General features: G+C 43.6%; 1 long non-coding RNA gene across 1 annotated transcript in view; it reads right to left on the minus strand.

Moving 5' to 3' along the window:
* The window catches only part of LOC117795343, a 20,828-nt gene extending 12,318 nt beyond the window's left edge, over positions 1-8,510 (minus strand). Inside the window, exon 1 of the long non-coding RNA XR_004619317.1 lies at positions 7,856-8,510. This is a non-coding gene — a long non-coding RNA (uncharacterized LOC117795343). The remainder of the gene's footprint in view (positions 1-7,855) is intronic.
* Positions 8,511-11,491: the final 2,981 nt, after the last annotated feature.

An 11,491-nucleotide genomic window follows, 5' to 3' on the forward strand; every position in this document is an offset into this window, starting at 1 on the left:
ACCATTCAGAATGGCTAAAATTAACAACTCAGGAAACAACAGATGTTGGAGAGGATGTGGAGAAAGGGGAGCCCTCCTACACTGTTGGTGGGAATGCAAACTGGTGCAGCCACTCTGGAAAACAGTGTGGAGGTTCCTCAGAAAGNAAAAAATAGAGCTACCCTATGACCCAGCAATTGCACTACTGGGTATTTACCCCAAAGATACAAATGTAGTGATCTGAAGGGGCACCTGCACCCCAATGTTTATAACAGCAATGCCCACAATAGCCAAACTATGGAAAGAGCCCAGATGTCCATCGATGGATGAATGGATAAAGAAGATGTGGGGTGTGTGTGTAATGGAATATTTCTCAGCCAACAAAAAGAATGAAATCTTGCCATTTACAACAACGTGGGTGGAACAAGAAGGTATTATGCTGAGCAAAATAAGTCAATCATAGAAAGCCAATTATCATATCATTTCACTCATATGTGAAATTTAAGAAACAAAACAGAGTATCATAGGGAAAAGAAAGGAAAAATAGAGTAAGATGAACTCAGAGAGGGAAACAGACCAGAAGAGATTCTTAACTAGGGTTCCTAAAAAAAAAAGGAGACTTTTTAAAAAAAGATATTATTTATTTATTTGACAGACAGAGAGCATAAACAAGGGGAGTGGGAGGCAAAGAGAGAGGGTGAAGCAGGCTCCCCACGGAGGAGGGAGCCTAATGCGGGCCTCGATCCCAGGACCCTGGGATCATGACCTGAATCAAAGGCAGACACTTAACTGACTGAGCCACCCAGGTGCCCGAAAGTAGACTCTTAACTATAGAGAACAAACTGAGGGTTGCTGGAGGGGAGGTGGGAGGGGGGATGGGGTAATTGGGTGATGGGCATTAAGGAGGGCAGGTGATGTAATGAGCACTGGGTATTATATAAGACTGATGAATCACTGAACTCTACCTCTGAAACCAATAATACACTGTATACTAATTAATTGAATTTAAATAAAATTAAATTTAATTTAAAAAATAAATTAATTGTGGGTCATTTTAATTTTGGGGGATAAAATCTTATGGTTGTTTGTTATTGCTGATATTTAATAACAAAAATTCAATGGAGTAAATTTTAAGGATCTAGTTAACTTTTTAAACCAATTCATGAACTGGGCAGCATCCTGTCTAGGAAGTAGACAAGAGTACCAAAAGGCTACAGAAAAGGACAGGTCTTTAAATGTAGAGAGGGAGTGGAAAAAAAGGAAATTATTAGCAAAGAATCCATTGTTTTAGGCAAGGTGCAAGGGAGTGGGGGTCTATCCTAGTGCCGATCAGGAAATTCCCACGATGACTGGTTAAAGGTCACATTTCTGGAGGGTTGAAACTGCAAGTCAGGTTAGGTATTAAGTCTTCGTTTACCGACTTGGGGCCTTAACCTACGCGACCCCATTTTGGGCCTGTGGTTTTCTTTTTCTTTTTAATTTATTTATTTTTAAAAGATTTTATTTATTTGTTTGACAGAGAGAGAGAGCACAAGCAGGGGGAGCAGCAGGCAGAGGGAGAGGAAGTGGGCTCCCTGCTGAGCAGTGAGCCCAAAGAGGGGCTCAATCCTAGGACCCTGGGATCATGACCTGGGCTGAAATCAAGTTGGCCTCCTGACAGACTGAGCCACCCAGGCACCCCTCTTTAAACTTTTCAAAAGGGAGAAGTAGAGGGCAGATTCTACTAGCGGATGGCAGCCCACGGGTAGATCATGGAGTTTCACGACTGCACATAGTAGGCACTCAATAAACATGTGTCAGATTAATGAACAATCTTCAAGGATCCTGCTTGGTGAGGTGTGCAGGGGACCATTCTGTCCTGCTCTTTCCTGCCTGATTCTGGGCTTGGCCAGGGGAGTGAAATCTCTCCTTGCTTTTGTGGGAAAGGGAGCCAAGGTGGAAATAGGACACAATGGCTCAGTATGAACAGGTGTCCTAATCCGTTCTGGCTCAAGTTTTGTAGAGATGGTTCCAGAGAATACAGCAGGAAGGGTGTGGCTTGTAGATTCTGCCACTTTTAGATCCTGCTAGATACTTCCTTGAGCTGCGAGCCAACACAAGTTCCGAATTTCACCACAAGAGAGAGCCCTAAACTAAGGATGATGCTGAAATTCGGGCCTGTGCTGTCTTCAAGTTACCCTTCACAAATTTTGATTTTCCACCTAGAATTTTTCCTCACAAGTTAAAATGGCTGCAAGAGGTGCAATTCCCTGTCTAGTGTCATTATACATATTTTTTAAAACAAAACTCTTATGTAACTCTTGGCTCTATGTTCAGTGATATCTAAATACCATAGCAACTTGATACCCACCATTTAAAAATACATGAAGCTCTCTTTTAATTTCCTTTTTCTTCATAAACTTATCTTTCCATTCACTTCCCTCATCTAATTTTATCCTGGTAGAATACGTCTCAGCAACAAGAATACAAATTAAAATTTAAGGAAATTTTATATCCTATGACATGAGTCTCTAAGTACTGAGAAGTTTCTTCCCGTTAGGGTTGTCATTGCCATTATTAGTAAACATATATCTCATTAAATCAACATAAAAATGTTGCAAATTTTGATAATTGTTAAACATAAAAAGTCAATTTTCATTGGAAATACCTCCCTTAATGAGGTGAATGAGGTTGTTTTTATTTTCCAGTTTGCCAGAGTAGGACACATTCCTGACCAAACACAGTTCCGTGTCCACTGCTTACAATGCATTTGGGGCTCTGCAGCTAAGAACACCTGCAAGAGTGGTCAATGTTGAGATGCTGATTAAAGCTGGATGAAAGCCTCTGAGCGATGTCCTCTGAGGGTTTGAATTCAGTTATATTATCTACGTGTGAAAGCACATTACAACAAAATTAAGTAAAACTTGACCTGCTCCTTCATCCTGCATCTAGGTAATCACTAGTCACTGTAAATTACTTTCCCTTATAAGCATTTGCATCCATTTCTTTCTTTCCATTAACTACTTTTTTTTTGAGAGAGAGAGAGAGAGAGAGAGAGAGAGAGAGCACTCATGCGCACGGGGAGGGGGGTGGATGAGGGAGGAAGAGTAGAGAGAGAATCTTTAAGCAGACTCCCTACTGAGCAGGGAACCCCGCACAGGGCTCCGATCTAAAAACCCTGATATCATGACCTGAGCCGAAAAATCAAGGGTGGGCTGTTTAACCGACTGAGCCACCCAGGTGCCCCTCCATTAACTACCTTTAGCCAGGTCTGTATCTCTTTGTACCTGAAACATGGCAGGGACATCCAGACCCCTCTATAGTCCTTCCTGCACATGGTTATCGGATTGGTCTTCCTTACGCCTCTTCTACCCTGCCACTCTTTTACCAACAAAACAAAACAAACTCTCTGATCTCCTAGAATAGGAAGTCTAGACTTCTGTTGCTATTATTCAGTGCTCCCTGGGATGTCCCTCTCTGTCATCTTGAACACTGCTGGACCTATTCTCATCCAGCATCCTCTCCCAGTCTGGCGGGCCTCTCCTGCCTCACTTACCTCCCATGTTGCAGTCTCTTTGAACCAATCAGCAGTCCCTCTTGGCGGTCCCTTCTGTTCTGCCCCTGTCTTCATATCATGGGAAAGGCATATGTGGTTGCTAGCAGAGACGATACATATTTCTGTGTTCATGTAATGTGCTAGAAATAGATTCATCTTGAAATTTATGGGGCAATCAGAGGATAGAAATTTCAAATAAGTGCTCCTAGGGAAGTATTATATATTAATAATGTTGACTAAGGATCTGCTGTGTTCATCACTGTGCTAGGCACTGGTGCAAGAAATAGAAATTTAAGATGTAGTCTGTCTTCCCTCAAAGGCTGTTAATTTACTTGGGGAGACAAGAATTCTATACATTAAGATAGCAAATAAAATAGTATAGAATCAAGGGGCACCTGGGTGGCTCAGTCGGTTGAGTGTCTGACTCTTGATTTCAGTTCTGGTGGTGTGGGATCGAGCCCCACACTGGGCTCTGTGCTCAGTGGGGAGGCTGCTTGAGATTCTCTCTTGCCCTCTCCCCCTGCCCCTCACCCTGCTCATGCTCTCACTCTCTCTCTCTCAAATAAATAAAACAAAATCTTTTTAAAAATTGTATAGAATCCATATGTTCATTATAGAAAATTTTGAAAATAAAAAGTCCTAAAAAATGCTATAGAATCAAATGCAAAATGAACCTGTTATCATGTTATATTTTCCTATCTTTTCCCTTTTTAACTTTTAACTAGAAGTAATACACACTTGTCAAAGTGAAAAGTTTTGAAGTAGACAGAGTAAAATTGCAAGTCCCTCTTCACCCCCTCCTCTATCCTTCTTGGTGAATACCTTTCTGGATTCGATGGTCTTAGAGATACGTGTGTTGATAAGCACACATACACACTTACACAGTGTGTATTAACAGCACTGTCATAGTTATACTGTTCAGGAACTTGCTTCTTACAGTTTTGTACCTTCCACTGTCCGACATGCATGCAAATCTATTCTGTCCTTTCTGATGAATGCTATAGTGTTCCGTAGTAAGAACTTCCTCTCATTTATTTCTCCTTGCCCTCTATCGATGAGCATTTGGTTTCGTTTTACTTTTTCCTTATTAGAGTTACACTCTATTCAAAATTGTGCAAATTCATCTGTATGTGTTCTGCAAACAAGAAAAACACAGGAACAATGAAGCAATGAAAGCAATGAGTAAGCATTAGTCGTTAAGAATGTAAGCTCTCTTTTCCCTTCTCTTCATCTCTTCTCCCCCTCTTCTTCCTTCTTTTTCCCATGAAAAAGCCATTTAAAAAAAATTATAGTATCTAGGGGTGCTTGGGTGGCTCAGTTGGCTAAGCATCTCTCTTCCGCTGATGCTGGGGTCCTGGGATTGAGCCCCACGATCGGCTCCCTGCTCAGCGGGGAGCCTGCTTCTCCCTCTCCCTCTGCCTCTGCTCTCTCTTGCTGTCTCTCTCTCTAAAGTAAATAAATAAAATCCTTAAAAACAATTATAATATCTCATTCTGTTGAAAGAGATAAAGTTATCAGGAAGTGTAGGAGGTCTAGGATTTGTACCCTTAATGTAGTAACCTACAGCAATATCACTGAACAAAACAGAACTAACAAACACAACAAAACACCCTTAGAAAAAGCTTCACATCAGAGATGACCTTCACCATTATAAATAATGAATAATTAGCAACAACCTTGCAACTAGCCCTCCCCAATCAATATCTATTTCTCTGTCCCTCTCATTGTAACGGCATCCCTGACTTGGGTTGGCACAGGGCTATCGAGATTGAGTTCTGCGTTTCCCAGCCTCCTTTGCGCCTGTGTGACCAGGTGACCAAGTGCTGGCCAATGGAGACGTAAGGTGTGAAGCACGTGACTTCCGACTGAGCCCCCTCCCTCCCTTCGCCTTTTCACTTCTCTCTGCTTAGAATGTGGACGTGCTAAGGAGCCACCAGGTACTCCGTGCAGGAGGGCTGCGCCCTGCAGCTGGCAGCCCACGGAGATGGAAAGAGTGTTTCCTTGCAACTTGGGGCCACCATTTCAGCCCGGGGCTCTTAGAAGAGCAGACAGAATTTCAATTTCCCTTTGTTATTTTGAGTCTGTTCCAGCAGGCAAATCTGTATTCTAACACAAATGCAAATGACCAACAGTAGGAGATGATGGGCTGGTCTATTGTATTCCTACTTGGTGAGATATTGGGTAGCTATTGAAATTATATTTATGAAAGTATGAAATAATAATAAAAACTCTTCAGATACATTAATTTTTAAATGTATGATTAAAATTGCATATATGGGATTTTTATATATATATATATAAGAAAAGCTCTTATTAAGAAAGATTTACATGGAAAAGTTAATAATGGTTGTAGTTTAGTTAATGAAACATGGGGGATTTATATTTATCCTCTCACTTTATTATTTAATATTTTTTTAATAATAAAATAAGAAGGGGCGCTTGGGTGGCTCCATTGGCTAAGCGTCTGCCTTCAGCTCAGGTCATGATCTCAGGGTCCTGGGATGAAGCCCAGCCCAGTAGGGAGTCGGCTTCTTCCTCTCCCTCTGCCCCTCCCCCGACTAGTCATTTTCTCTCTCTCTCTCTCTCAAATAAATAAAAACTTTAAAAATTTTTTAAAAATTAAAAAAATAAGAAAAATTTGTTAAATAGTATTCCTAAACTATTCAGCAAATCTCTCGGGTTTGGTTGCCTCTTTGAGCAGGTGATACAGGCATGGCCAAGAGAGTAGGGAACAAGGGGAAGGGCTCCCCTCTTCTGGCCTGACTCTCCTCACAGGCTCCCTTGCAAGACTATCCCCGATTACAGCAATTCCATTACCAACCTGCTTTTCTGTATTAAGCACTGCGATTGCTATTTAATCCCCTCTTTGGGGTAACATGCTAAATATCTGACGCATTAGGATCAATCACTTAGTAGCTGGAGCTGCTTGGTAATTAGTACTTGTGAGGAAGTGGGCAGAGGCGGAGGTGTGGCAGTTGGAGGGTGAAGAAAGGGAAAGTTGGGAACAAGTTTTAGGTATCGTTGACCTGAAGCTTTGCCTAAAAGACTGCTTGTGGAGCGAGCTGCTGCTGACAGCTACTCAAAGTCTGTTCCCCTCTTCTTCCTTCCTAAGAGATTACCAATTCTTTTTTAAGGGGGTAAGCCACGATCCTCCGAGATGACATGCAAATAGTAGTGGCTATTTTTTTTTCTAGTCTATTGACTTTCTAGTGACATTTTTTCTACTCAAGTAGGAAGTTTAAGGGGTGGGGCTTCTGATTAAGCTCTTGTTTTCCTAATAGAAATGGGCAGACTTAGTTGACACACGCTTTTCATTCTTTGCCCTTCCTTCTTCTCGTCTGGACCGTGGATATAATGCCTGGAGGTGCAGTGGCCATCTTTTTTCAGGGCATAAAGAGTGTTAAAGTTTCAGAATAAAAGTAAAATCATCACTCATATTCAGATATAAAAATGAACATGTGTTAAAGATTTTACTGAACTCATGAGGGAACAAAGCAGATATGATAACCAGCTCAAAAGAGGCAACAAGGGGCGCCTGGGTGGGTCAGTCGGTTAAGTGACCAACTCTTGATTTTGGCCTAGGTCATGATCTCAGGGTTGTGGGATTGAGCCCCGTCTCCATGTCGGGGCTCTGGGCTCAGTGGGGAGTCTGCTTGGAGGATTCTCTCTCTCCCTCTGCCCCTCCCCCCTGTGTCTTTGCTGTCTCTCAAAATAAATAGATATATCTTAAAAAAAAACAAAACCACCGGTTGAATTAGACATTCCCCAAAGTTTTAGGAAATAGGTGTTTTTTTTTTTTAAGAAAATAGGGATGGTGGAGATTTCTGATTTTCCCATTTCTTAAAAAGAGTTATTTTAGAGAGGGAGAGAGCACACAAGCAGGGGGGAGGGGCAGAGAGAGAGAATCTCAATCCCACTCTCTGCTGAATGCAGAGCCCGATGCGGGGCTCCATCTCCCTACTCTGAGATAATGACCTAAATCAATGATTTTACCTTTTTACCTGTCATGCATACCATGTGATTTGTCAATGTTTTCTGGAATCAAGTAAAGAAACAAAGTAAAGTAGTTTAGCATTCCACAGAAGGCTCTCAAACTGTAAGCTTACAGCAATGCCTAGCTACTTTCTTGCCACTGTGTTCATCTTAGTTTTCATTCACCCTTGGACTTAAAATCACAAAACTAATATTGTACATCAAATTCTTTTTAACATTAAAATAGGTTAAGTGATAAAAAAGATTATTCTGAATTTATTTAGATAGTATGAATACCATGGTTTGATTTACTTTATCACCTCTGCCCTTATTTCTTTTCTTTTTAGAGTTGGAACATAACCTACTCACCTCTTGGGACACAGATGAACAGAGGTACTTGGGTTAAACATCTGGGAGCAGAGCATGCCGGAGATTCGAACCCGGGACGCAGAACCTGAGGACTGCATGCTCTCAGAGGGATTCCACCTGAGTCAGGTGAGCAGCCAAGCCCATGGGGCAAAGGCAGAGAGAGAATCCTGAAGCAGACTCCCTACTGAGTGCAGAGCCCGGCATGGACGACATGGACGTGGGGCTTAATCCCAAGACCCAATCTCTCAGTGCCTGAGATCCAGCCTCCCAGCCCATGTTTCCTGGGAATCAGAGCAACTCTCATATCTGATACTTCCAGAATTTCTTTCAGCTTCTATCATCTTCCAGGGGGACTGAAATTATGTATGCCCAATCAGGGGGAAACAAATCTCCCTCACCACTTGCTTGGTTACTCTGTCCTTTGAGTTCTCTTCCAGCTAAAATGCTAAATAAAATGGCCACGTCTCCAAATAAGGTTATCAGTGATTGAAAACCTACCAGACTGGAAGTGTGACTCATCATTCAAATTCCCTGAAAATTCCAGTTTATAACCACTTCCCCAAATTCCCATTTACAAATAGCAAAACCAAGAATGAACTGGTTTTCTTTTTAAATCCACTTCCTCATCTCTAAAAAATTAGTTTACTGCACGACTTCACCCAACACATGTATACTGTTCTGATCAAAGCAATTCTAAATAAAGCTGAACTGTTGAAAATTCTTGATACTTTTCTAGCAGGAGCTGATAATGTTCAGCATGAAATTTCACTGTCACGTAAAGGATGTTTAAGGATTTTCTGATTCAACTCCAGCAGAAGTTGCTTGATTCCTTGTTACTACAAAACCCATAGCAAGAAAAACAAAGAGACAAATTAGGAAGAATTCTTCATCTCATGAAATTGCAGTTGAAGCCACTAAATGTCAGCGTTAGGAATCACAGAAAGGAGGCAGGTTAATAAAATACAGCAAGAATGATAAAAGTTGAATTATTGGGTTAAAGACAATATGCATTTTGATTTTGATAGTTACTGCCATGTTGCCCTTGTAGGAGATGTGCCAATTTCACCCTCCTGGAGTAACTAAAGAGGGTATCTATTTCCACACAGCCTTGCCTTCACCGGCTGTCACTTTTTTTCCCAACCTGATAGGCACAAGGTGGTATCTTGTAGTTTGTGTTTGTTTTTTTTTTTAGAGAGAGAGAGAGGCAGAGGGACAGGGTGAAAGATTCTTAAACAGGCTCCATGCCCAGCACGGAACCTGATGGGGGACTCAATCTCACAACCCTGAGATCAAGACTTGAGCCAAAATCGCATCTGATGCTTAACAGACTGAGCCACCCAGACGCCCCATGTGTAGTTTTTTTTTTTTAAAGATTTTATTTATTTATTTATTTATTTATTTATTTATTTATTTATTTGACAGAGAGACAGCCAGCGAAAGAGGGAACACAGGCAGGGGGCGTGGGAGAGGAAGAAGCAGGCTCCCAGCGGAGGAGCCTGATGTGGGGCTCGATCCCAGAACGCTGGGATCACGCCCTGAGCCGAAGGCAGACGCTTAACGACTGCACCACCCAGGCGCCCCCGTCCATGTGTAGTTTTAATTTATATTTATCTCATTTTGAGTGAGCTTAAGTAATCTGTCATATGTTTATAAAGCATTTGTATTTCCTCTTCAGAGAACCACATTTTCAGAGCCTTGGCCGTTTTCTATTTTGGTCCTTTTCCTATTGAATTGTGAGCTCTTTATATACCAAAGAGATTTGTTTTTGATGTGACTCGCCATTATTTTCTCCCATTTTGCCGTTTATCTTTTCACTAAGCAGCTGATTTGGCTCAACGTAAAGAACTTTAATTTCAAAGATTTTCTAAGTATTTGTGTGCCCTAAGGAGGCTACTGAGATAGAGAAGACTCTTACTTGGACAGACACAGAAATCCGCCAGCTTGGCGTGCACTGGTGGGCCTATGGGCAATGCTTCCAAGCCAAGGGTTGAGAAAAAGGGACTGAAATTGACCTGCTTAATGTGTGCTGCAGCCTCTCCGCGATGGGCAGGAACACTGGCAGACAACGGTGCCTTTGGGAACCTGTTTCTCTTCCTTAAAAATGGTTTTAGGCCATATTCCACCTAAGGCTTCCCACCGGAGAATGGAAGGGCACCAGGAGGAGGGGTCCTGCCTCACCTCTCCTGATAGGGGGTGTCCAAGGCTGTGCAGAGCCCCTTTCAGATGGTTTGTGCCAGGGCCCCCCGGTGTAATTCTAGATCCAATACATCCATTTTTGGAAATGTACAGCTGGGGCTAATCGCATCCTGGAGTTTGCCCTGGTGTAGCTGATGTCGATTTTTGTGAATGTCGACGGCCAAGAAAGAACTCTTGAGATGTCATCTGTACAAAATGGTGGTCTTATTAAAGCACCAGGACAGGACCCATGGGAAGAAAGAGCTGCTGCCACCGCTTCCTGCTGCCCCAGGATTATCAGGAGCAAGTGATTTTATACCTTAGGGTTGGGAGAAGTAAAGGTAAGGGAGATTCTAAAAGGACTTTCATATATTAAAGAAGACTCTCAGGATCCCGGAGGAATGTTACAATCTGCCTATCTCAAGTATTTGTCAAAGGGCAGCAGGTTAGAAGGAGATTTAATTTTATCTACATTCCCTCTGCCTTTGTTTCCCACATCCTAGTGAGAGGGGCAGACAGATTCTCCCACAAGACTTCAGCGACCTTGGTCGGGTGGACGGTGTTATTATTTGCCCGTGATAGAGGGCTAAGTAGCTGGGGTACCCCCAGGCACTTGTTGGAGCTGGCTGCTTGCTAGCAAGACCTAAGTAAGCTCTCAAGCCCCCACCCATCACAATGCTAGAGCAGGCCCAAGGATGGTTTCGGGATTCGGAAAGGGTGGGCCAACAGCCTCATCCGAGCCAACTTTCTGAGGTCTGAGACGGACATCTATCTCCCATTTCCGGGTCCGCCTACCAAAGGCTCAAAGCTTTACCAGAAAGTGTGCTCAACCACCTGGGTGCCGCCCACGTTCCGAGAGCATTTCAAAAGTTGCCCTTAATTTTTATGCACACTTGCATTTCTCACCTGGACGTACGGACAGAGCCCAGGCATAGCTCTGCATTGACCACAGCGCTGGGCAGAGCGCTTTGGGAGTAGGCGGCTCTCCATAGACCTTGCGGTTGCTGGTGCGATGGATACCTGGTTAGCAGGGCCAGCGTCGGGGGAAAGAAGCGCTAGCGCAGGAGCCGGACCAAGCAACCTAATTTCACCGTGAGGGGAGGCCCGATGGAGCGCGGGAGTAAAACCCGGACATTTAGGGGGACAACCCGCCCTCCGGGGGAAAGCGCTCTTCCTGCAAGGTCCGCTGGCTTTTTTCAAGGCTTTTGAAGAAATGAAGCCAGGAGCAATTTCCTCTGAAGTCGAGCAAACTGGGCCCGGCCTGCGATCCCACGCCATCTCGCGCGGACACCGCCTCGGCCCCCGCAGGGTCTCCACCGCCCGGGCCGTATCCTCAGTGAGCCCCCGGCTAGAGGCCACCCCTAGGCCCCGCCCCGTCTCGTCCTGCCCCACCCACCCCGCCCCCCGACTTAGCCCCGCCACACCGTCAACACACGCTCCACGTTAGCCCCGCCCACAACC

Source organism: Ailuropoda melanoleuca, chromosome 1 (genome assembly GCF_002007445.2).
Source record: "Ailuropoda melanoleuca isolate Jingjing chromosome 1, ASM200744v2, whole genome shotgun sequence".
Classification (NCBI taxonomy): domain Eukaryota; kingdom Metazoa; phylum Chordata; class Mammalia; order Carnivora; family Ursidae; genus Ailuropoda; species Ailuropoda melanoleuca.